We start from the raw sequence: 22193 nt of genomic DNA, 5'->3' as shown, positions 1-22193 counted from the left end.
CGTTCCGATATCAGGACCTGAGGATAAGTGGCGCTACGTAGATGCAGTCCACCACTGCCCGAAAACGCAGTCACAGATCACTTCTGCGGGAAGTTCATTCCCCCTGACTGAATTAAAGTGCTCCCTCTCTCATTAAAAGAGGTTCTACAGCAGCTGCAGTGAGATTTACATGAAAATGTGCCCCCGCTACTACTGAACTTACACACCACAGTTGTGAAAAGTATTTGGGTGTTCCAATTTATCAGCAAGGAACCCCCATGTCAATACCTTTTAAACAGCAGGTGTGCACTATAAGGGTACATTTTTTTACATTTCTTTTGTGAGATTTAAGTGCAGAAAATTTGCACTTAAACCACGCAAAAAATAAATAAAAAATAAATAAATTTGCACTAGTTATCGTGGTTTTGGCATGTTTTTTGTGCAGTTTTTATGAGTTGTTTGGTGCACAACAACATTTAAAGGGGTTTTGCCATCTCAGACAATGAGGGCATATCACTAGGATGGAGGTGGGACCCGCACCTACAATGAGAACGGAGCGGGGAAATGAACGGAGGGCGCACTCCGCATGCGCAGCTGCCCTCCATTCATTTCTATGGGGCCGCCAAAAAAAGCAGTCTGCCCCATAGAAATGAATGGGAGCAGGGCTTGGTGGTGGACGGACCCCGGGGTCCTCCAGCCACAGCTCTCCCTGTTCCATTCTTGTTGTATGTGTGGGTCCCAGAGGTGGAACCCGCACCTATCAGACAATGGGGGCATATCCTAGCAATATGCCCCCATTGTCTGAGATGGGAATACCCCTTTAAGTCTATGGGGAAAACCACTCTACAGAAGGTGCAGAATCACACAGTTGACATGCTGCAGATTTTATAATCCACACGGCAGGCCAAACTCCACATGGTACTGTGGTCATGCTGCAGTTTTTCCACACGAAAACCCACACAATCTGCATGGTAAGCAGGTAGCCTTAAAAGGTTTATCTAGGAATTGATAGTGTTGACCTATCCTCATTTTCACACTGACAAGGGTCTCGTCGCCCCCACCAATCAGTTGTTTCAGGGAGCCACCATGATTGGATCAAAATGCAGAGGGAGTGGCCACTGCCTCTAGGTGTAACGGCAACGCCCACGTTGCTCCCAGAGGCTCATTTGCATATATAAAAACTTTATTTTTCTCAGCAGTGCCGGCGCATATGAACATGGGACCAACACAGATGTCTTCAGCTGCCAAGCGCACATGTAACAGGTCAGCCAGTTTCATAGGTACAAATCTGCTGACAGATGCCCTTTAACCACCTCCGGACCGCCTAACGCGCCGATGCGTCCGGAAGGTGGTTGCTTTTCTCCTCCTGGACGCATCGGCGCGTCATCTCGCGAGACGCGAGATTTCCTGTGAACGCGCGCACACAGGCGCGCGCGCTCACAGGAACGGAAGGTAAGCGAGTGGATCTCCAGCCTGCCAGCGGCGATCGCTCGCTGGCAGGCTGGAGATCCGAATTTTTTAACCCCTAACAGGTATATTAGACGCTGTTTTCATAACAGCGTCTAATATACCTCCTACCTGGTCCTCTGGTGGTCCCTTTTGTTAGGATCGACCACCAGAGGACTCAGGTAGGTCAGTACAGTCCCACCAAACACCACACTACACTACACTACACCCCCCCCCCTCCCCCGTCACTTATTAACCCCTTATAAACCCCTGATCACCCCATATAAACTCCCTGATCACCCCCCTGTCATTGATCACCGCCCTGTCATTGATCACCCCCCTGTCAGGCTCCGTTCAGACGTCCGCATGATTTTTACGGATCCGATCCATGTATCCATGGATCCGTAAAAATCATGCGGACGTCTGAATGGAGCCTTACAGGGGGGTGATCAATGACAGGCGGGTGATCACCCATATACACTCCCTGATCACCCCCTGTCATTGATCACCCCCCTGTCAGGCTCCATTCAGACGTCCGCATGATTTTTACGGATCCGATCCATGTATCCATGGATCCGTAAAAATCATGCGGACGTCTGAATGGAGCCTTACAGGGGGGGTGATCAGTGACAGGGGGGTGATCACCCTGATTACCCTGATCACCCCCTGTCATTGATAACCCCCCTGTAAGGCTCCATTCAGACGTCCGCATGCGTTCTGTGGATCCGATCCATGTATCCATGGATCCGTAAAAAATCATGCGGATGTCTGAATGGAGCCTTACAGGGGGGGTGATCAGTGACAGGGGGGTGATCACCCTGATTACCCTGATCACCCCCGGTCATTGATAACCCCCCTGTAAGGCTCCATTCAGACGTCCGCATGCGTTCTGTGGATCCGATCCATGTATCCATGGATCCGTAAAAAATCATGCGGATGTCTGAATGGAGCCTTACAGGGGGGGTGATCAATGACAGGGGGGTGATCAGGGAGTCTATATGGGTGATCACCCCCCTGTCATTGATCACCCCCCTGTCATTGATCACTCCCCCCTGTAAGGCTCCATTCAGACATCCGCATGATTTTTTACGGATCCATGGATACATGGATCGGATCCACAGAACGCATGCGGACGTCTGAATGGAGCCTTACAGGGGGGTTATCAATGACAGGGGGTGATCAGGGTGATCACCCCCCTGTCACTGATCACCCCCCCTGTAAGGCTCCATTCAGACGTCCGCATGCGTTCTGTGGATCCGATCCATGTATCCATGGATCCGTAAAAAATCATGCGGATGTCTGAATGGAGCCTTACAGGGGGGGTGATCAATGACAGGGGGGTGATCAGGGAGTCTATATGGGTGATCACCCCCCTGTCATTGATCACCCCCCTGTCATTGATCACTCCCCCCCTGGTAAGGCTCCATTCAGCCATTTTTTTGGGCACAAGTTAGCGGACATTTTTTGTTTGTTTTTGTTTTTTCTTACTAAGTCTCATATTCCACTAACTTGTGCCAAAAAATAAAATCTCACATGGACTCACCATACCCCTCACGGAATCCAAATGCGTAAACATTTTTAGACATTTATATTCCAGACTTCTTCTCACGCTTTAGGGCCCCTAAAAAGCCAGGGCAGTATAAATACCCCACATGTGACCCCATTTCGGAAAGAAGACACCCCAAGGTATTCCGTGAGGGGCATATTGAGTCCATGAAAGATTGAAATTTTTGTCCTAAGTTAGCGGAAAGTGAGACTTTGTGAGAAAAAAAACAAAAAAAAAATCAATGTCCGCTAACTTATGCAAAAAAAAAAAAAATTCTAGGAACTCGCCATGCCCCTCATTGAATACCTTGGGGTGTCTTCTTTCCAAAGTGGGGTCACATGTGGGGTATTTATACTGCCCTGGCTTTTTAGGGGCCCGAAAGTGTGAGAAGAAGTCTGGGATCCAAATGTCTAAAAATGCCCTCCTAAAAGGAATTTGGGCCCCTTTGCGCATCTAGGCTGCAAAAAAGTGTCACACATCTGGTATCGCCGTACTCAGGAGAAGTTGGGGAATGTGTTTTGGGGTGTCATTTTACATATACCCATGCTGGGTGAGAAAAATATCTTGGTCAAATGCCAACTTTGTATAAAAAAATGGGAAAAGTTGTCTTTTGCCAAGATATTTCTCTCACCCAGCATGGGTATATGTAAAATGACCCCCCAAAACACATTGCCCAACTTCTCCTGAGTACGGCGATACCAGATGTGTCACACTTTTTTGCAGCCAAGGTGGGCAAAGGGGCACCTTTCGGATTTCGCAGGCCATTTTTTACACATTTTGATTTCAAGGTACTTCTTACACATTTGGGCCCCTAAATTGCCAGGGCAGTATAACTACGCCACAAGTGACCCCATTTTGGAAAGAAGACACCCCAAGGTATTCCGTGGGGGGCACGGCGAGTTCCTAGAATTTTTTATTTTTTGTCACAATTTAGCGGAAAATGATGATTTTTCTTTTTTTTTCTTTTTTCCTTACAAAGTCTCATATTCCACTAACTTGCGACAAAAAATAAAAAATTCTAGGAACTCGCCATGCCCCTCACGGAATACCTTGGGGTGTCTTCTTTCCAAAATGGGGTCACTTGTGGGGTAGTTATACTGCCCTGGCAATTTAGGGGCCCAAATGTGTGAGAAGAACTTTGCAATCAAAATGTGTAAAAAATGCCCTGCAAAATCCGAAAGGTGCACTTTGGAATATGTGCCCCTTTGCCCACCTTGGCAGCAAAAAAGTGTGACACATCTGGTATCGCCGTACTCAGGAGAAGTTGGGCAATGTGTTTTGGGGTGTCATTTTACATATACCCATGCTGGGTGAGAAAAATATCTTGGTCAAATGCCAACTTTGTATAAAAAAATGGGAAAAGTTGTCTTTTGCCAAGATATTTCTCTCACCCAGCATGGTTATATGTAAAATGACACCCCAAAACACATTCCCCAACTTCTCCTGAGTACGGCGATACCACATGTGTGACACTTTTTTGATGCCAAGGTGGGCAAAGGGGCACATATTCCAAAGTGCACCTTTCGGATTTCACCGGTCATTTTTTACAGATTTTGATTGCAAAGTACTTCTCACACATATGGGCCCCTAAATTGCCTGGGCAGTATAACTACGCCACAAGTGACCCCATTTTGGAAAGAAGACACCCCAAGGTATTCCGTGAGGGGCATGGCGAGTTCCTAGAATTTTTTTTTTTTGTCGCAAGTTAGTGGAATATGAGACTTTGTAAGGAAAAAATAAAAAAATAAAAATCATCATCATTTTCCGCTAACTTGTGACAAAAAATAAAAAGTTCTATGAACTCACTATGCCCATCAGCGAATACCTTAGGGTGTCTACTTTCCGAAATGGGGTCATTTGTGGGGTTTTTCTACTGTTTGGGCATTGTAGAACCTCAGGAAACATGACAGGTGCTCAGAAAATCAGAGCCGTTTCAAAAAGCGGAAATTCACATTTTTGTACCATAGTTTGTAAATGCTATAACTTTTACCCAAACCATTTTTTTTTTGCCCAAACATTTTTTTTTTATCAAAGACATGTAGAACTATAAATTTAGCGAAAAATTTATATATGGATGTCGTTTTTTTTGCAAAATTTCACAGCTGAAAGTGAAAAATGTCATTTTTTTGCAAAAAAATCGTTACATTTTGATTAATAACAAAAAAAGTAAAAATGTCAACAGCAATAAAATACCACCAAATGAAAGCTCCATTAGTGAGAAGAAAAGGAGGTAAAATTCATTTGGGTGGTAAGTTGCATGACCGAGCGATAAACGGTGAAAGGAGTGTAGTGCCGAAGTGTAAAAAGTGGCCTGGTCATGAAGGGGGTTTCACCTAGCGGGGCTGAAGTGGTTAACCGCCTCCGGACCGCCTAACGCAGATTCGCGGTCCGGAGGAGGCAGCTGCAGGCAGACTGACGCATATACGCGTCATCTCGCGAGATGCGAGATGACGCGCTTAGCCGGCCCGCGCATGCGCAATGCGGGCGGCATTTCTTCAAGGGGGGGGGGGGGGGGGTCGCATCATCAGCTTGCCAGCAAATGATCGCGGCTGGCAAGCTGATGATTTTTTAAAAATCCAATCAAAGGCCAGATAACAGATCATATTAGTAAATATGATCTGTTATATGGCTGCCCTGCTCCTCTGCTGGTCCTTTTGGTCGGTTGGATCCAGCAGAGGAGCAGGCTTCAAAGTGAGTACACCAAACACCACACACTAGCCCCAGATCACCCCCTGCACCCCAATTAACCCTTTGATCGCCCCTGTCAATCACTAGTGAAAGGAAAAAAGTGATCAGTGTAAACTGTCACTTTTTTTCACTGGTATTGACTGTTAGGTTTTAGGGATAGTTTAGGCCCCTTGGTTAGGTAGTTTAGGGATCAGTTAGCGCCCAGCCGCCCACCGCACCGCAGTCCCTTATTCGCTGATTAGCCCACACGTGCGTTCGCCCACACCCGCCCCACCGCAGTGACAAAAAATATATATTTTTTGATCACTGCACATTAACTTTACACGCGCTGCGGCGATAAATAAAAAAAATCAGTTTTGATATTTTTTATCAACCGCAGCGGCCTCCGGTACTTTGCTAGCCTCCCATTTGTAAGACAGGCTTGCTTTTTTTCTTGGGTAATCTCAGGGAATACCCCTAAATTTAGTTGCCCAAATGTGAAACAGGGGGTATTCTTCTGAAGAGGCCTACAGGCTTCTGACCCAGTCGGATGAGGAATGGGAACCCTCATCTGACGAATCTAGCGGGTCAGAATATGAACCTGTAGAAAGCAGTGGCACTCTGACCCAAAGTTCGGACGAGGAGGCTGAGGTCCCTGATAGCACCAGGCGTACCCGGCCCCGTGTCGCTAGACCACAGGTTGCGCAGGATCCGCTTCAAGGGCAGCAGAGTGGGGCTGGCGCTGTCGGATTACGTGGTGAGGCATACACCAGCAGCGCAGCCCTCCCTGGACCTAGTACCAGCACTGCCGTACAACCTGGTGAAGTGGCGAGCACCAGAAGGGCAGTTGAAGCTGGTACGGTGGCACGTGCATTAGTTACCCCGTCGCAGCCACCGCAAAGACGGGCCCGTAGACCCCCCTAGAATCCCTGAGGTGCTGGCAAACCCTGATTGGCAGTCCCCAACTTCAGCCGCACCTGTAGTTCCCCCTTTCACCGCCCAGTCTGGAGTTCGGGTTGAGACAGCTCAGATCGGTTCGGCCCTGGGATTTTTTGAGCTGTTCTTGACTGCGGAGCTCTTGGACTTAGTTGTGGCAGAAACGAATCGGTATGCCACTCAATTTATAACCGCCAACCCGGGAAGCTATTATGCCCAGCCTTTCCGGTGGAAACCAGTCCAAGTTTCCGAAATTAAAATTTTTCTGGGCCTTCTCCTCAACATGGGTCTAACTAAAAAGCATGAATTGCGGTCATATTGGTCCACGAACCACAGGCACGTTTTGAGGCCATCCTGCGTTTCCTGCACTTTAGCGACAACACCACCTCCTGTCCCAGAGGCCACCCAGCTTTTGACCGGCTCCCAAAATTCGGCCCCTCATAGACCATTTCAACCAGAAATTTGCAGATTTGTATACCCCAGAGCAAAACATCTGCGTAGACGAGTCCCTAATACATTTTACCGGGCGCCTTGGCTTAAAACAATACATCCCAAGCAAGCGCGCCCGGTATGGGGTCAAATTGTATAAGCTCTGTGAAAGGGCCACAGGCTATACCCACAAATTTCGTGTCTATGAGGGAAAAGATCAGACCCTAGAGCCGGTCGGTTGCCCTGACTACCTGGGGAGCAGTGGGAAGACAGTCTGGGACTTGGTGTCACCCTTATTCGGCAAGGGGTACCATCTTTATGTGGACAATTTCTACACAAGTGTGGCCCTCTTCAGGCATTTGTTTCTAGAACAGATTGGCTGCTGTGGCACCGCGCGAACTAGGCGCGCGGGCTTCCCCCAATGGCTCGTTACCACCCGTCTTGCAAGGGGGGAGAGGGCTGCCTTGTGTACCGAAGAACTGCTCGTGGTGAAATGGAGAGACAAGCGTGACGTTTACATGCTCTCCTCCATTCACGCAGACACGAAAATACAAATTGAGCGAGCAACCCATGTCATTGAAAAGCCCCTCTCAGTCCACGACTATAACCTTCACATGGGAGGGGTGGACTTCAATGACCAGATGTTGTCTCCGTATTTAGTTTCCCGCAGAACCAGACGCTGGTATAAGAAGGTGTCTGTATATTTGATTCAATTGGCTCTGTATAATAGTTTTGTTCTCTACAGTAAGGCTGGGAGAACACGATCCTTCCTCAAATTTCAGGAAGAGATCATCGAGAACCTCCTGTACCCAGGAGGTTCCGTGGCCCCATCCACCAGTGTAGTTAGCCGTCTACACGAGCGACATTTCCCCAATGTCGTTGCCGGTACCTCAACCCAACCGTCACCCCGAAAAAGATGTCGTGTCTGTAGCAGGAGTGGAATAAGGCGTGACACCCGCTATTTATGTCCTGACTGCCCTGACCACCCTGCCCTATGCTTAGGGGGAGTGTTTCCGGAAGTACCACACACAGGTACACCTAGCATAGGGATCACATCTCACCAGGACAGGCACACAGGGCTATTAGGGCCCATTCACACAGAGCTGCTGCAAACGTCTCCTTTCACCTGGGACAAAGTGCATAACGCACTTCGCCATATCTTTGGGCGCTTTGCACATTGTCCCATGGGGAAGGAGAGGTTTGTTCTATAAAAAGGTAAAAAAAAAATAAAAAAATCACTAGTAAGCAAAAAGGTTAATGTTCAGTTCAAAAAGTTAAAGTTTATATGTTCTGTTCCCATGTTAATAAAATTATTGCGTTGCGGCCTGGTTTTTTCTTTTTTTTTTTTTTTCCCTTCCAGGTGGACCAACCGATCGACTAGCTGCAGCACTGATGTGCATTCTGACAGAAGCATTGCGCTGCTGTCAGATTACACACAAGTCGGTGTATGCGGCGCTACAAGACGAGATTTCTCCTCTGCAGTAAAAGATACGTTTGCCGAGGCATATGAGCTGAGGAGGAGGCGGTGTTCCTATGCTTTGGCAAACACTTTGTATATAAAAAAAAAATAATCCCGGCAATGATTTATTCATCCACATCAATTGATGTGAATGGAGAAATCTGGTTTGCCAGGGCATACGAGCTAAGTGGGTATGGATGTTGGGCGGAGCTCCTATGTCCTGGCAGATGCCTTTCCCCTCCTTTTTTTTTTTTGGGCAGAGATTTTTTCATCCACATTGATCGATGCGAATGAAGAAATCTGTGCCGTTTATTTTTTTCCTTTCAGCCCAGAGGCTGAACGGAAAAAAAATAAATAAAAATCTCATTACCTGTATGCTCAATATAAGGAGAATAGCAGAAACTCCTAATGCTGGCCATACATGTAATGATTGCGGAGACCCTCAAATGCCAGGGCAGTACAAACACCCCACAACTGACCCCATTTTGGAAAGAAGACACCCCAAGGTATTCGCTGAGGGGCATATTGAGTCCATGAAAGATTGAAATTTTTGTCCCAAGTTAGCGGAAAGTGAGACTTTGTGAGGAAAAAAAAATGAAAAAAATATCAATTTCCGCTAACTCATGCCCCAAAAAAAAAAAATTTCTATGAACTCGCCAGGCCCCTCATTGAATACCTTGGGGTGTCTTCTTTCCAAAGTGGGGTATTTTAGGGGCCCTAAAGCGTGAGAAGAAGTCTGGGATCCAAATGTCTAAAAATGCCCTCCTAAAAGGAATTTGGGCACCTTTGCGCATCTAGGCTGCAAAAAAGTGTCACATGTGGTATCGCCGTACTCAGGAGAAGTTGGGGGAATGTGTTTTGGGGTGTCATTTTACATATACCCATGCTGGGTGAGAGAAATATCTTGGTCAAATGCCAACTTTGTATAAAAAAAATAAATGGGAAAAGTTGTCTTTTGCCAAGATATTTCTCTCACCCAGCATGGGTATATGTAAAATGACACAACAAAACACATTCCCCAACTTCTCCTGAGTACGGCGATACCAGATGTGTGACACTTTATTGCAGCCTAGGTGGGCAAAGGGACCCACATTCCAAAGTGCACCTTTCAGATTTCACCGGTAATTTTTTACAGATTTTAATTGCAAACTACTTCTCACGCATATGGGCCCCTAAAATGCCAACGCAGTATAACTACCCCACAAGTGACCCCATTTTGGAAAGAAGACACCCCAAGGTATTTTGTGATGGGCATAGTGAGTTCATGGAAGTTTTTATTTTTTGTCACAAGTTAGTGGAATATGAGACTTTGTAAGAAAAAAAAAAAATGTAATAAATCAACATTTTCCGCTAACTTGTGACAAAAAATAGAAAGTTCTATGAACTCACTATGCCCATCAGCGAATATCTTAGGGTGTCTACTTTCCGAAATGGGGTCATTTGTGGGGGTTTTCTACTGTCTGGGCATTGTAGAACCTCAGGAAACATGACAGGTGCTCAGAAAGTCAGTCAGAGCTGCTTCAAAAAGCGGAAATTCACATTTTTGTACCATAGTTTGTAAACGCTATAACTTTTACCCAAACCATTTTTTTTTTTTGCCCATTTTTTTTTTATTCAAAGACATGTAGAACAATAAATTTAGCGAAAAATGTATATATGGATGTCGTTTTTTTTGCAAAATTTTACAGCTTAAAGTGAAAAATGACATTTTTTTGCAAAAAAATAGTTACATTTTGATTAATAACAAAAAAAGTAAAAATGGCAGCAGCAATGAAATACCACCAAATGAAAGCTCTATTAGTGAGAAGAAAAGAAGGTAAAATTCATTTGGGTGGTAAGTTGCATGACCGAGCAATAAACGGTGAAAGTAGTGTAGTGCAGAAGTGTAAAAAGTGGCCTGATCATTAAGGGGGTTTCAGCTAGCGGGGTTGAAGTGGTTAAAGAGAACCTGTCACCAAGAAGTTCAATCTGCATGTTATGGAGGAGAAAAAGCTGGGCAGACTGATAAATAGTTGTAGGGGAAAAGATTCCGTTAAACTTGTAATTTATTCATTTAAGGCTACTTTCACACTAGCGTTCGGGCGGATCCGTTCTGAACGGATCCGCTCATAATAATGCAGACAGAGGCTCCGTTCAGAACGGATCCGTCTGCATTATATTAGCTAAAAAAAGCTAAGTGTGAAAATAGCCTCGGACGGATCCGTCCAGACTTTCAATGTAAAGTCAATGGGGGACGGATCCGCCTGAAGATTGAGCCACAGGGTGACATCTTCAAACGGATCCGTCCCCATTGACTTACATTGTAAGTCTGGGCGGATCCGCACGCCTCCGCACGGCCAGGCGGACACCCGAACGCTGCAAGCAGCGTTCAGCTGTCCGCCTGTCCGTGCGGAGGCGAGCGGAGCGGAGGCTGAACGCCGCCAGACTGATGCAGTCTGAGCGGATCCGCTCCATTCAGACTGCATCAGGGCTGGACGGCTGCGTTCGGGTCCGCTCGTGAGCCCCTTCAAACGGAGCTCACGAACGGACCAGCGAACGCTAGTGTGAAAGCAGCCTTAATCAGTTCTATCCTAAGTCATGTGGGTGGTTATACAGGTGTGTGCAGACAGGTTATAGCTAGCAGATCACCAAGTAGGACCGCCCACATGACTCCTAAGCACAGAAACAGCTGAGATTTAAAAGGTGCTTTCCAACATAAAAAAAATAAAAAATAAAATTGGTACAGAGTGGTGTTGAGCAAATCCGAACTGCAAAGTTCGGGTCCATACCGAACTTTACGGGTTCGGGTACCCGGACCCGAACTTTGCTATGGGCACTTAGAAGCCATGACAACCATGCTTAACAATGGCATGGCTGTGATTGGCCGGTTCATCATGTGACGCAGCCTCTATACAAGAAGGATCATGTGTAGCACCTCCCATCAGCTCTCAGTAGTGCAGGGACAGGAAGCTGAAGTGAGGGAGGGTGTTAGGAATCTCATCTGGCTATTTATTCTGTGGGTGCAATACACCAGCTTTGCACCCCTGACACAGAAATATAATAATTAATCTGGCTGTTAATTCTGTAGGTGACCTATAGCAATTTTTTTGTGGGTGCAATGTAGGTCTGAAACGATTACTCGATTGAATTTAGTAATTTGCCACAAAAAAAAAAAAAAAAACTCTTCCTCCCCCTCTGGAGTAACAGTGACACTTGCCAGCCCGCAAACAGAGAATGTGGCAGCAACACCACCACCTCCACCAAGCATCTCCACACTGTCCCATGGAAGCGTTCAGCTGTTCATCCCCCAAACACTGGAGAAAAAGAAGTACCCACCTACCAACCAGTGATCCCTGGCCCTGAATGCCAGCATTCCAAAATTCCTCGCCTTTGTAATGCTGTCATTCCCTCTTGTGGAGATGGAGACTTTTAAAAACCTTTTGGCAGTGGCTGTCCCACAGTACATGGTTCTCCCAGCCGCCACTACTTTTCCAGGCCAGCCATCCTTGCCCTGCACAACCAAGTGGCGGTCAAAATCAGGTGTGCACTGCGCAACACCATCGGTGGCAAGGACCACATAACCACCGATACGTGGACCAATAAGCACGGGCAGGGACGTTATATCTCCTCAACAGCACACTGGTTAAATGCAGTGGCAGCTGGGCCTGAGGCGGATAGCAGTTTGGCACATGTCCTTCCGCCACAGAGGATTTCAGGACGTTTCTCGTTGCCTCCTCCTCTGCTTCCTCATCCGGTCAGCGTAACACCTCCACCACCAACTTCAACACAGCCAGGGGGAAACGACAGCAGGCTGTTTTGAAACTCATCCGTTTGGGGGGGGGGGGGGGGGGGGAGACTCACTAGGGACTAGGGATCGACCGATATTGATTTTTTAGGGCCGATACCGATAATTTGTGGACTTTCAGGCCGATAATTTATACCGATATTCTGGGAATTTTCATTTTTGAAAAAAAAAATAAAAAATTCCCACAAATCTGCTGAAAATTAATGTTTATTGTTAATGTGTATTTTTTTTTGTAAATCTTTCTTTTTCATTTATATTTAATATTTTGGTGTTTTTATTATTTTTTTTTTTTAACTTTTTTTTTTTTTTAACTAACTTTTAGCCCCCTTAGGGACTAGAACCCTTGTCCTATTCACCCTGATAGAGATCTATCAGGGTGAATAGGATCTCACACTGTCCCTGCTGCTCTGTGCTTTGTGCACACAGCAGCATGGAGCTTATCATGGCAGCCAGGGCTTCAATAGCGTCCTGGCTGCCATGGTAACCGATCGGAACCCCAGCATTACACTGCTGGGGCTCCGATCGGAGGAGCAGGGGAGAGGGGATCCTGTGGGGGGGGCGCACTGCGACTGGGGTGGGGGGGAGGGCGGGCGCACCACTGCTTAATACTGGGGGGGAGGGGGGGCGCACTGCGCCACCAATGTCTGATACTGGGGGGGAGGGGGGGCGCACTGCGCCACCAATGTCTGATACTGGGGGGCTTTGGGGGGGCGCACTGCGCCACCAATGAAGCTTAATCTCTAATTTATTAATATACAGGAGGCGGGAGCTGGCTGCAGGATCACATAGCCGGCTCCCGGCCTCTATGAGCTGTAGCTGCGATCCGCGGCACCTGAGGAGTTAACTACCGCAGATCGCAGCTACAGCTCATAGAGGTCGGGAGCCGGCTATGTGATCCTGCAGCTCCCGCCTCCTGTATATGAATGAATGATAGATTAATCTTCATTGGTGGAGCAGTGGACATAGCTCCTCCCCTCCTCCTGTCCCCTGTACTTTCATTGGCGGCAGCAGCAGCAGCACAGGGGGGAGGAGACACTGCTCCTTCTCCCCTGTGCTGCTGCTGAGGGAACACGGAGAGCGCTGTCAGCAGCGCGATCTGTGTTCCCATACACTATCTGAATATCGGCAAAATAGATGCCGATACCGATAGCGTTCAAAATCCTGAATATCGGCCGATAATATCGGTAAATCCGATAATCGGTCGATCCCTACTAGGGACCAACCGATTATCGGTTTTACCGATATTATCGGCCGATATTCAGGATTTTGAACGTTATCGGTATCGGCATCTATTTTGTTGATATACCGATTACGTATAGGAAACAAGCACAGGGGATAAGGAAGACGTGTCTCCCTCCCCCTGTGCTGCTGCTGCCACCAATGAGAGGAGGGAGGACAAGAGGGGGGGGAAGGGGCTGTGGTCACTGCACCACCAATGAAGATAACTTGTATATGAATATGTATATGAATTAATGAGACAGTTATCTTCATTGGTGGCGCAGTGCGCCCCCCCACCCAAACCTAGTATTAATCATTGGTGGCACAGTGTGTAGGAATTTTATTTAAAAAAAAAAATAATAATATAATATGAAAATTCACAGAATATCGGTATAAATCGGCTATCGGCCTGAAAGTTCATAGATTATCGGTATCAGCCCTAAAAAATCTATATCGGTTGATCCCTAGTACTCACCCTGCTGCTTGCCCGTCTGCGCTACAGCGCAACTTCAGCCTTCTCGCACACCGCCTCATATGCGACGTACCCACAAGGTGGAACGCCACCTTGCACATGCTGGAGAGACTATGCGAGCAGAGGTGAGCTTGTCATTGCCTCTGGCTGTCTGGCACACATGAGCGACTACATGCTGCAGTGCCTGCGCAACGACTACCGAGTTGCCCACATTCTAAACTGTGCTGATTACTGGGTGGCCACCCTGCTGGATCCCTGCAACAAGGACAATGTGCCGTCCTTAATTCCGCCAGTGAAGCGTGATCGGAAGATGCGCGAGTACAAGCGCACGCTGGTAGAGGCGCTGCTGATGGCACTCCCAACAGACAGCGGGGGATCAGTCGAAGCACAAGGCAAAGGCAGAGGAGGAGGAAGAAGTCGCTAACGCAGCTGGGGTACCGCCAGCACCTCAGAAGGGAGGGTTAGCATTGCCGACATGTGGAAAAGCTTTGTCAGCATGCCACAACAATCAGCACCCCCAGCTAATATGGAACGTCTTAGCAGGAGGCAGCATTTCACCAACATGGTGGAGCAGTAACACAACACACACCAGTTCTGGGTTTGCTTTTAACAAGAAGCATTGCCTGATGTGAATGATGCCTCACACAAAAGAGCTTTCAGAAGACCTATGATTAAGAATTGTTGACTTGCGGTTCATCAGTCCACGGCAAGACAAATTGTCTATAAATGGAGAAAGTTCAGCAGTGCTGCTACTCTCCCTAGGAGTGGCTGTCCTGTCAAGATAACTGCAAGAGCACAGCGCAGACTGCTCAATGAGGTGAAGAAGAATCCTAGATTGTCAGTTAAAGACTTACAAAAGTCTCTGGCATATGCGAACATCCCTGTTAGCGAATCAACGATACGTAAAACACTAAGCAAGAATGGATTTCATGGGAGGATACTACAGAGGAAGCCACTGCTGTCCAAAAACAAAACAAAACAAAAAAAAACATTGCTGCACGTTTACAGTTTGCACAAGAGCACCTGGATGTTCCACAGCAGTACTGGCAAAATATTCTGTGGACAGATGAAACCAAAGTTGTGTTGTTTGGAAGAAACACACAACACTATGTGTGGAGAAAAAGAGGCACAGCACACTAACATCAAAACCTCATCCCAGCTGGGAAGTATGGTGTTTTTTTGCAGGACAAGTTGTAGTTTTTAATGGCACCATTTCAGGGTACACAAACTCATTGATGAACTTCTATTATCCATTTCTGGAGGATTGGGAAAAAGCAATACCGCCATTGAGTTTTTACATTGTAAATGTTGCCATTCACATTGTGGCATAAATAACATAACTTTATTCTCTGGGTCAGTAGGATTACAGCGATACCAAATACATTGTTTTTTATTTTTATTTTACTACATTTACACAATATAAACTCTTTTCTAAAAATGTTTTTGTATTGCCGCATCCCAAGAGCCGTAACAATTTTGCTTTTCTACAGAGCTGTGTGAGGGCTTGATCTTTGCAGGATGACTTGCAATATTCATTGTGGGCTTTTGAGGTACATAAGACTTTTTGATCGCTTGTTATTCATTGTTTTGGTGGCAAACAAAAAAACTGAAATTTACAGCGTTTATCAGATGGGATAATTTAAGTGATAACTGTATAGTGTGTGACGTTATGGATGCGACGAGATTAAATATTTGGAGGTGATTTTTTATCTAAAACTTTATTTCACTCCTATTTTTACTATTTCTTGGTCCCACAAGGGGACATGTAATCCTCTGATCGCTTCTGTAAAGCACTGCACTACTCAAGTAGTACAGTATATTATGCTGTCAGTAAGAAACTGACAGGCAATCTATTAGGGCTCATGCACATGAATGTATTTTCAGTCCGCATCTGATCCACATTCAATATGGCGGCAAAAGATGCGGACATGTGCTGTCTGCATCCGCGCATCCATTCCATCTGCAAAATTATAGAACATGTCCTATTCTTGTCCAGATTACGGACAAGCATAGGACTGTTCTATTAGAGGCCAACCGTTGCGCAAAATGCATATAGCCGGTATCAGTGTTTTGCGGACAGCAAAACATCCAATGGTTGTGTGCATGAGCCCTTAGGCTGCGCCTCTAGCAAAAGTCTAATAGTCATACACTAAGGGCTGGCCTGGAGGCATTTATTAGGCACCCAGCAATCTTATTCGGAGTGGGGTAAATGCATGGCAGGGAGAGCCACCTCCCTCTGAAACCACTTAGATGCCATCACTATTGACAGCAGCATCTAGAAGGTAAATGGCTGGGATCAGTGCTTCTGACGATTCAGGCCTTTAAAGCAGGAGGCTGGCTGTCGTGAGAGCTGAGCTCCTGCTGTCAGATGCAGCACTTAGACTAGGCCACCATAAAAAGGCAGTGGCTTAGCCCATGACCCCTTAGTGGCCACTCTTAAAGGAGTTTTCCAACTAACCGATGACCTATCCTCTGGAGAAGTCATCAGTAACTGATCGGCTGGGGTCCGACACCTGGGACCCCCGCCGATCAGCTGTTTGAGAAGGCACTAACGCTCCTGTGGCCTTTTTACAGCTTTACAAGCACAATGCCAAACATTGTACAGCGGCTGTGCTTGATATCACAACTCAGCCCCATTCATTTGAATGTGACTGATGAATGTGATGTAACTGGCCTAGGGTAAGCTGCGAGAAGGCCGCATTGCTCACAGAAGTGACGGTGCCTTCTCAAACAACTGATTGGCGGGTGTCCTGGGTGTCAGACAGCCATTGTTCAGATACCGATTACCAATCTAGAGTGTTATCAGTGACTTACAGCCAGAGGTCACACTACATTTTTTCCAGAAGAGTAAAAATACTCCTCTTAGTGATCTTTCACACTTGCGTTGTCCGGATCCGGCGTGTACTCCATTTGCCGGAATTACACACCGGATCCGAAAAAAACGCAAGTGAACTGAAAGCATTTGAAGACGGATCCGTCTTCATAATGCTTTCAGTGTTACTATGGCACCCAGGACGCTATTAAAGTCCTGGTTGCCATAGTAGTAGTGGGGAGCGGGGGAGCAGTATACTTACCGTCCGTGCAGCTCCCGGGGCGCTCCAGAATGACGTCAGAGCGCCCCATGCGCATGGATGACATGCCATGCGATCACGTCATCCATGCGCGTGGGGCGCCCTGACGTCACTCTGGAGCGCCCCGGGAGCCGCACGGACGGTAAGTATACTGCTCCCCCGCTCCCCACTACACTTTACCATGGCTGCCAGGACTTTAGCGTCCCGGCAGCCATGGTAACCATTCAGAAAAAGCTAAACGTCGGATCCGGCAATGCGGCAAAACGACGTTTAGCTTAAGGCCGGATCCGGATTAATGCCTTTCAATGGGCATTAATTCCGGATCCGGCCTTGCGGCAAGTGTTCAGGATTTTTGGCCGGAGCATGCTGCGGTATTTTCTCCGGCCAAAAAACGTTCCGGTCCGGAACTGAAGACATCCTGAACGGATTTCTCTCCATTCAGAATACATTAGGATAAAACTGATCAGGATTCTTCCGGCATAGAGCCCCGACGACGGAACTCTATGCCGGAAGAAAAGAACGCAAGTGTGAAAGAGCCCTTACCATTTTTGAGGAAACCATTACCAGTCTCCTCTATGATGTCTTCCATGCAGAAATAGCAAATTTTTACCATTTTAAATTTCTCTCTCAGAAGACCAAATCTGTCACGTAGGGATCGGAGCGAGAGATTGTGCAAAACTCAATGCAATAAGAATTGAACAGGGACGAATGCACAGGAGGCAGCTATAGGACAGTCTCGTACACAATATATCGGACTGTTGCACAGTATAGTGTACCGTATAGTCCTCTCTCCTCTTTGTGGGCAGTGCGCTCCATACAGGAAAATAGACCTCTGTGGTCCAGGGTACTTACATAGAAAAACTAATAGCCAAGAGGCTAACAAAACCCTGTTTCTTTCATTTGATTGCTCTAATACCTAAACACCTACATGGAAAAAAAGAATTTGAAAAAACAGCCGTTTCTCTAGATGGCCTTATGTGGATAGAAGTGTTAATAGAGTAGGTACCCTACTTTTATAGACCTTTGAGACCAGGAGCCTCACGAAGCCGCTGAGGTGAAACGCGCGTCGAGGTCTTGCGCTTAGGGTTCAGTATCCTCCTGTGTTCATCATGGCTTCAGGTACGTCCTGCATATAGTATTGCCTTATACCTATTAGGGGTGCACCGAAATTCCGGCAGCCGAAAATATCGGCCGAAAATGCACCTAATCCATTTCGGCCGATATTTGTACATATCGGCAGAAAATAGCGGGGAGGGACTGGGAGGAGGAGCTGGGGGCCGGTGCGTTCAGCCGGCCAGCATTAAGATAACAGCCCTGTGAGTAGGATGTGGCTATATTGAATGTTCTACTGCAGAGGGGGCCTCATGAATAGAATCCTTATTAATTGCACACTTTTTATAACTACTGGAGCTGGGGGCCGGAGCACAGTGAACGCACCGGCCCCCAGCTCCTCCTCCCAGTCCCTCCCCGCTATTTTCTATTAATTGTACAATGGGGGGGGGGGGGGGTCTGTGGATGGCACTGTTATGGGGTGGGTGGGGGTCTGTGGATGGCACTGTTATGGGGTGGGGGGGGGCGGTCTTTTAAAAGTATTTGGGCAAAAAGGCAGTTTCGGTTTCGGTCAAGGGGTATCCTGAATTTTCGGTTTCGGACCAGAATTTTCATTTCGGTGCACCCCTAATACCTATATATGGTCTCTTACCACATCCATATTAGGCCTTTTTGATACCTTTCAAAACATTGCTATACCCTGGGATTTAGTGATAGACTAGACTGGAGTTATTTTTGCATTATATCTGTCTGTCTTGGTCGCCTATGATCCTTGGACGTTGTGGTGCCATTCACGGACATCCAGCTATATTTGTTTTATACCCTAGACTATATAGCCCAGATTGGGGCATATTTGTTACGTACACTTGGCTGTCCTTGATCTTTTACCACTTCCACCTGTGAGCCATCTATGCTTATTGTCGCATAGATGTACATGTACATGCAGCTGTGTATACTGCCCTTCGCTTTTCTATATTCTGTTTACCATCCCGTCCTTTTCCCATATTTTATATTTGATAATAAATTGATATTTTGGTATACTACTATCTCCACTTGCTTTTTTTGCATCTAGACAAACAGCAGGTTTTTAAAAATATTTTTTCCTGTAGGTGTTAACTCTCATTTGATTGCTCTAATACCTTATGTTTTAACGTAAGGGTCAGAAAGGGTTATGTTTAGCTTCTTGGCTATTAGTTTTTTCCATTCATAAACCTCCACATTGAGCTCCCAGCAGCAGATAGAAGCCTACAGGGCACGCTGGTACTTCTGGTGTGACATCACCTGGGCACATGGTCTTTGCTCAGCAGAGGCTCAGTTTCTGCCATGCTTTCCCTTTTGTCAGCAGTACTTCATCCGCAGCTGGCAATGGCGCGGGGGTAGCACGCGCTCCCCATTTTCACAATAACTGAAAAGGAAGCTGCAGCTGCTGTGTTCAGCGCGCGGCAGAATAGGGGTGTGAGAGGAGCAGCCAATGGCACGGCAGCCTGTGGATACTGGCAAATCAGCAGCCTCCTCCCTAATAACAAAGCTCTGTACGGAGCCATTATTGGATTGGTGTACTGCCTGTGCCGTTCACAGCGATCAGTGCGCTCATGAATGGCAGTGAAATCATTGTCCGTATTTATACGCATTAGACTTTTTTAGGGAGTAAAACTGCCTGTATAGGCGTCTATGACGCCAGTACAGGCATTATTGCGACCTCTGCTTACAGTTATCTCTGTATACAAACTAGGGAATGAGCGAACCTTTTAATATTCGGTTAGTTTCAAGTTCGCAGAATTTTTGAAATCGAGAGTTTGTATGTCTCTTACCAGAGAAGCTTTATGTGGAGATCAAAGCACAGCAATAGATAATAAGAATTCTATGAAAAAGCACTGATTGAACAGTTTGAAGATGCAAAAAGAATTAAGAAATAAATAAAAATAAAATAGGGCAAAATTGATCTATGAAAAACAAGGACAAGATCAGTGATGCACAACCTGCGGCCCTGCAGCTGTTGTAAAACTACAACTCCCACCGTGCCCTGTTGTAGGCTGATATCTATAGACTGTCCGAGCATGCTGGGAATTGTAGTTTTGCACCATCTGGAGGACCACAGGTTAGGCATCCATGCTCTAGATGGATCCCCACTGTTCAGATATGGATGACCTGACACCCAGGATCCCCGCTCATAGCATTTTGAGAAGGCATCGGCACCTGATTGACAATGCCTTCTCTACCCGAGGCCAAAGATGTCACGTTCATCAGTCACGTGGCCTAGGCACAGCTCAGTCCCATTCATGCACAGCCACTATACAATGTAAGGCGCTGTGCTTTGTAATCTGCAAGAAGGCTGCTCTGCCTTCTAACAGCCGTTCGTGGGGGGTCCCAGGTGTTGAACCCCCCCACAATTAAATACTGAAGACTTATCTAGAGGATAGATCATCATTTAGAGTTGGAAAACCCCTTTAAGAGTGGTCACTAAGGGGCCTTATGTTGAAATCACAAATAAAAGATTTAAATCTCAGCTCCTACTACTGGGAGAATAATGGTTAATACCAGGGCACTGTGGCAGGTACTGACAGTATTCTACATGTCCCATGTTTGGCATGGATGTTGACCACGTTTGGCATTGATGAGGAGAGACCCTGAAGAAAAGGTTTGAGAAGCTCTGTTCTAAAGCATCAACAAGACAGCAGGATGTGGTCTAGTGACAGATTACAGAAAATTCCATATAACTACTATACCAAGAAGTGAAACTATGCAGCATACAGTTCAATCTGTTTTCAGTCTAGCGAGACCAAAGATGAGAGAGCAACAGTGTGTAACTGTATGAAGAGAAAAACTACATTTCTCTAATAAAAATGTGATGAGTAGAACCTATGATGTGCCAAGAGAGAACAGATACCACCAAAGGGATATGCCTTGTGAATAAAGCAGAATTATTGCATAGTTCAGGTTCCTAAAGTTTATAGTTCTTACAAGCTTACACAAAACTACTGATATGCCATAGAGAAATATCAAAGTTTTTGACTGATAAGGATCTAAATGCGGAGACCCCCACAGATTGCTAGAACGAGGAGAGAGATGTGAAGATATATTGCGTTGTCCCTCCTCACTGCAGGGAAAATGAATACATAGAAATTTGTTTAACAACTGGTTGTGAAAGTGCCCTGTTGTCCACACGCTCGACTTCTATGGTCCGGCGTTTTTCCATTTCCACACGATTGGCGGTGTTGCTCTCGCCCAAGGTGATTGGACAAGTTCAGGCTGCATCAACCGTTAACCATACCCATTAAGCCCACATTGTGGTTGCGCCCAATTTGGTGCAATCAAAATAGGGGAGCAAACCATTTCCCACTATTGTTGATATAGTGTTTATTTGACATACTCACGCTATGAGCGCCTTTCTCTCTTTATTGCCAGTATTCAATGCAGGAGATGGAAGTGAAACAGCCCCATACCTTCTACTGAGTCCATCTCATTTCCTCTCCTGCAATGCTTCTCTATGACTCTTTACCATCTTCAAGATCCGATTGCTGTCAGTGAATGTAATCATTGCTTACTTACTTCCTGAGGCAGAAAGTTCCCCAGTTCTACTCATAGAGATCAACATATCTAAAGTCCAAGACAGGCAGAAGTTTGTGTTGTTTCGCTGTTTAAAAGCGTATCCCAGTTTTGCCATTTTCAGCATCAACTAACAAGAAACATGTCATCACTTACTAATAGTGAGTGTTCATCTGTAATGCCCCATTTTCCTGCACATGGTCATGTGACATTTTCCACTGTGTTTGTTCCCCATCTCGATGACATCACGTCTACATCTGAGGCGTGGCAAAACTTGTAAGGCTCTGCCCTGTAGACACAACATTATCAGTGACCTTGCCTCTCAGGGTGGTGTTCTGTTCATTCTCCTGGACCCTGCCCTGTAAATGCGATAGCAAATAGTGGCCAATAAGATGGAGAAAGGCGCTCATAGGGTGAGTAAGTTCAGCAAATCAAATTTCTACTAAAAGAAAATGGTTTGCTCACCTATTGAGGTAGCATCAATTGGATGCAACCGCAATGAAGATCAAGTATGGATGAGTAACGGTTGGTGCAGCCTACATTCGTCCGATCTCCTTGGGCAGGGTCCACCCTGCCATTCGGGTAGCGGT

At 46.4% G+C, this 22193-nt stretch overlaps 1 protein-coding gene across 1 annotated transcript in view; it reads right to left on the bottom strand.

The window, feature by feature from the left end:
- LOC122920516 (F-BAR domain only protein 1-like) overlaps nucleotides 1–22193 on the bottom strand; it is a 150773-nt gene that overhangs the window by 113845 nt on the left and 14735 nt on the right. The window lies entirely within an intron of this gene.

Source organism: Bufo gargarizans, chromosome 1 (assembly GCF_014858855.1).
Source record: "Bufo gargarizans isolate SCDJY-AF-19 chromosome 1, ASM1485885v1, whole genome shotgun sequence".
Lineage (NCBI taxonomy): Eukaryota > Metazoa > Chordata > Amphibia > Anura > Bufonidae > Bufo > Bufo gargarizans.
Note: the sequence above shows the minus strand (reverse complement) of the source record. Positions and strands in the feature narration are given on the sequence as shown.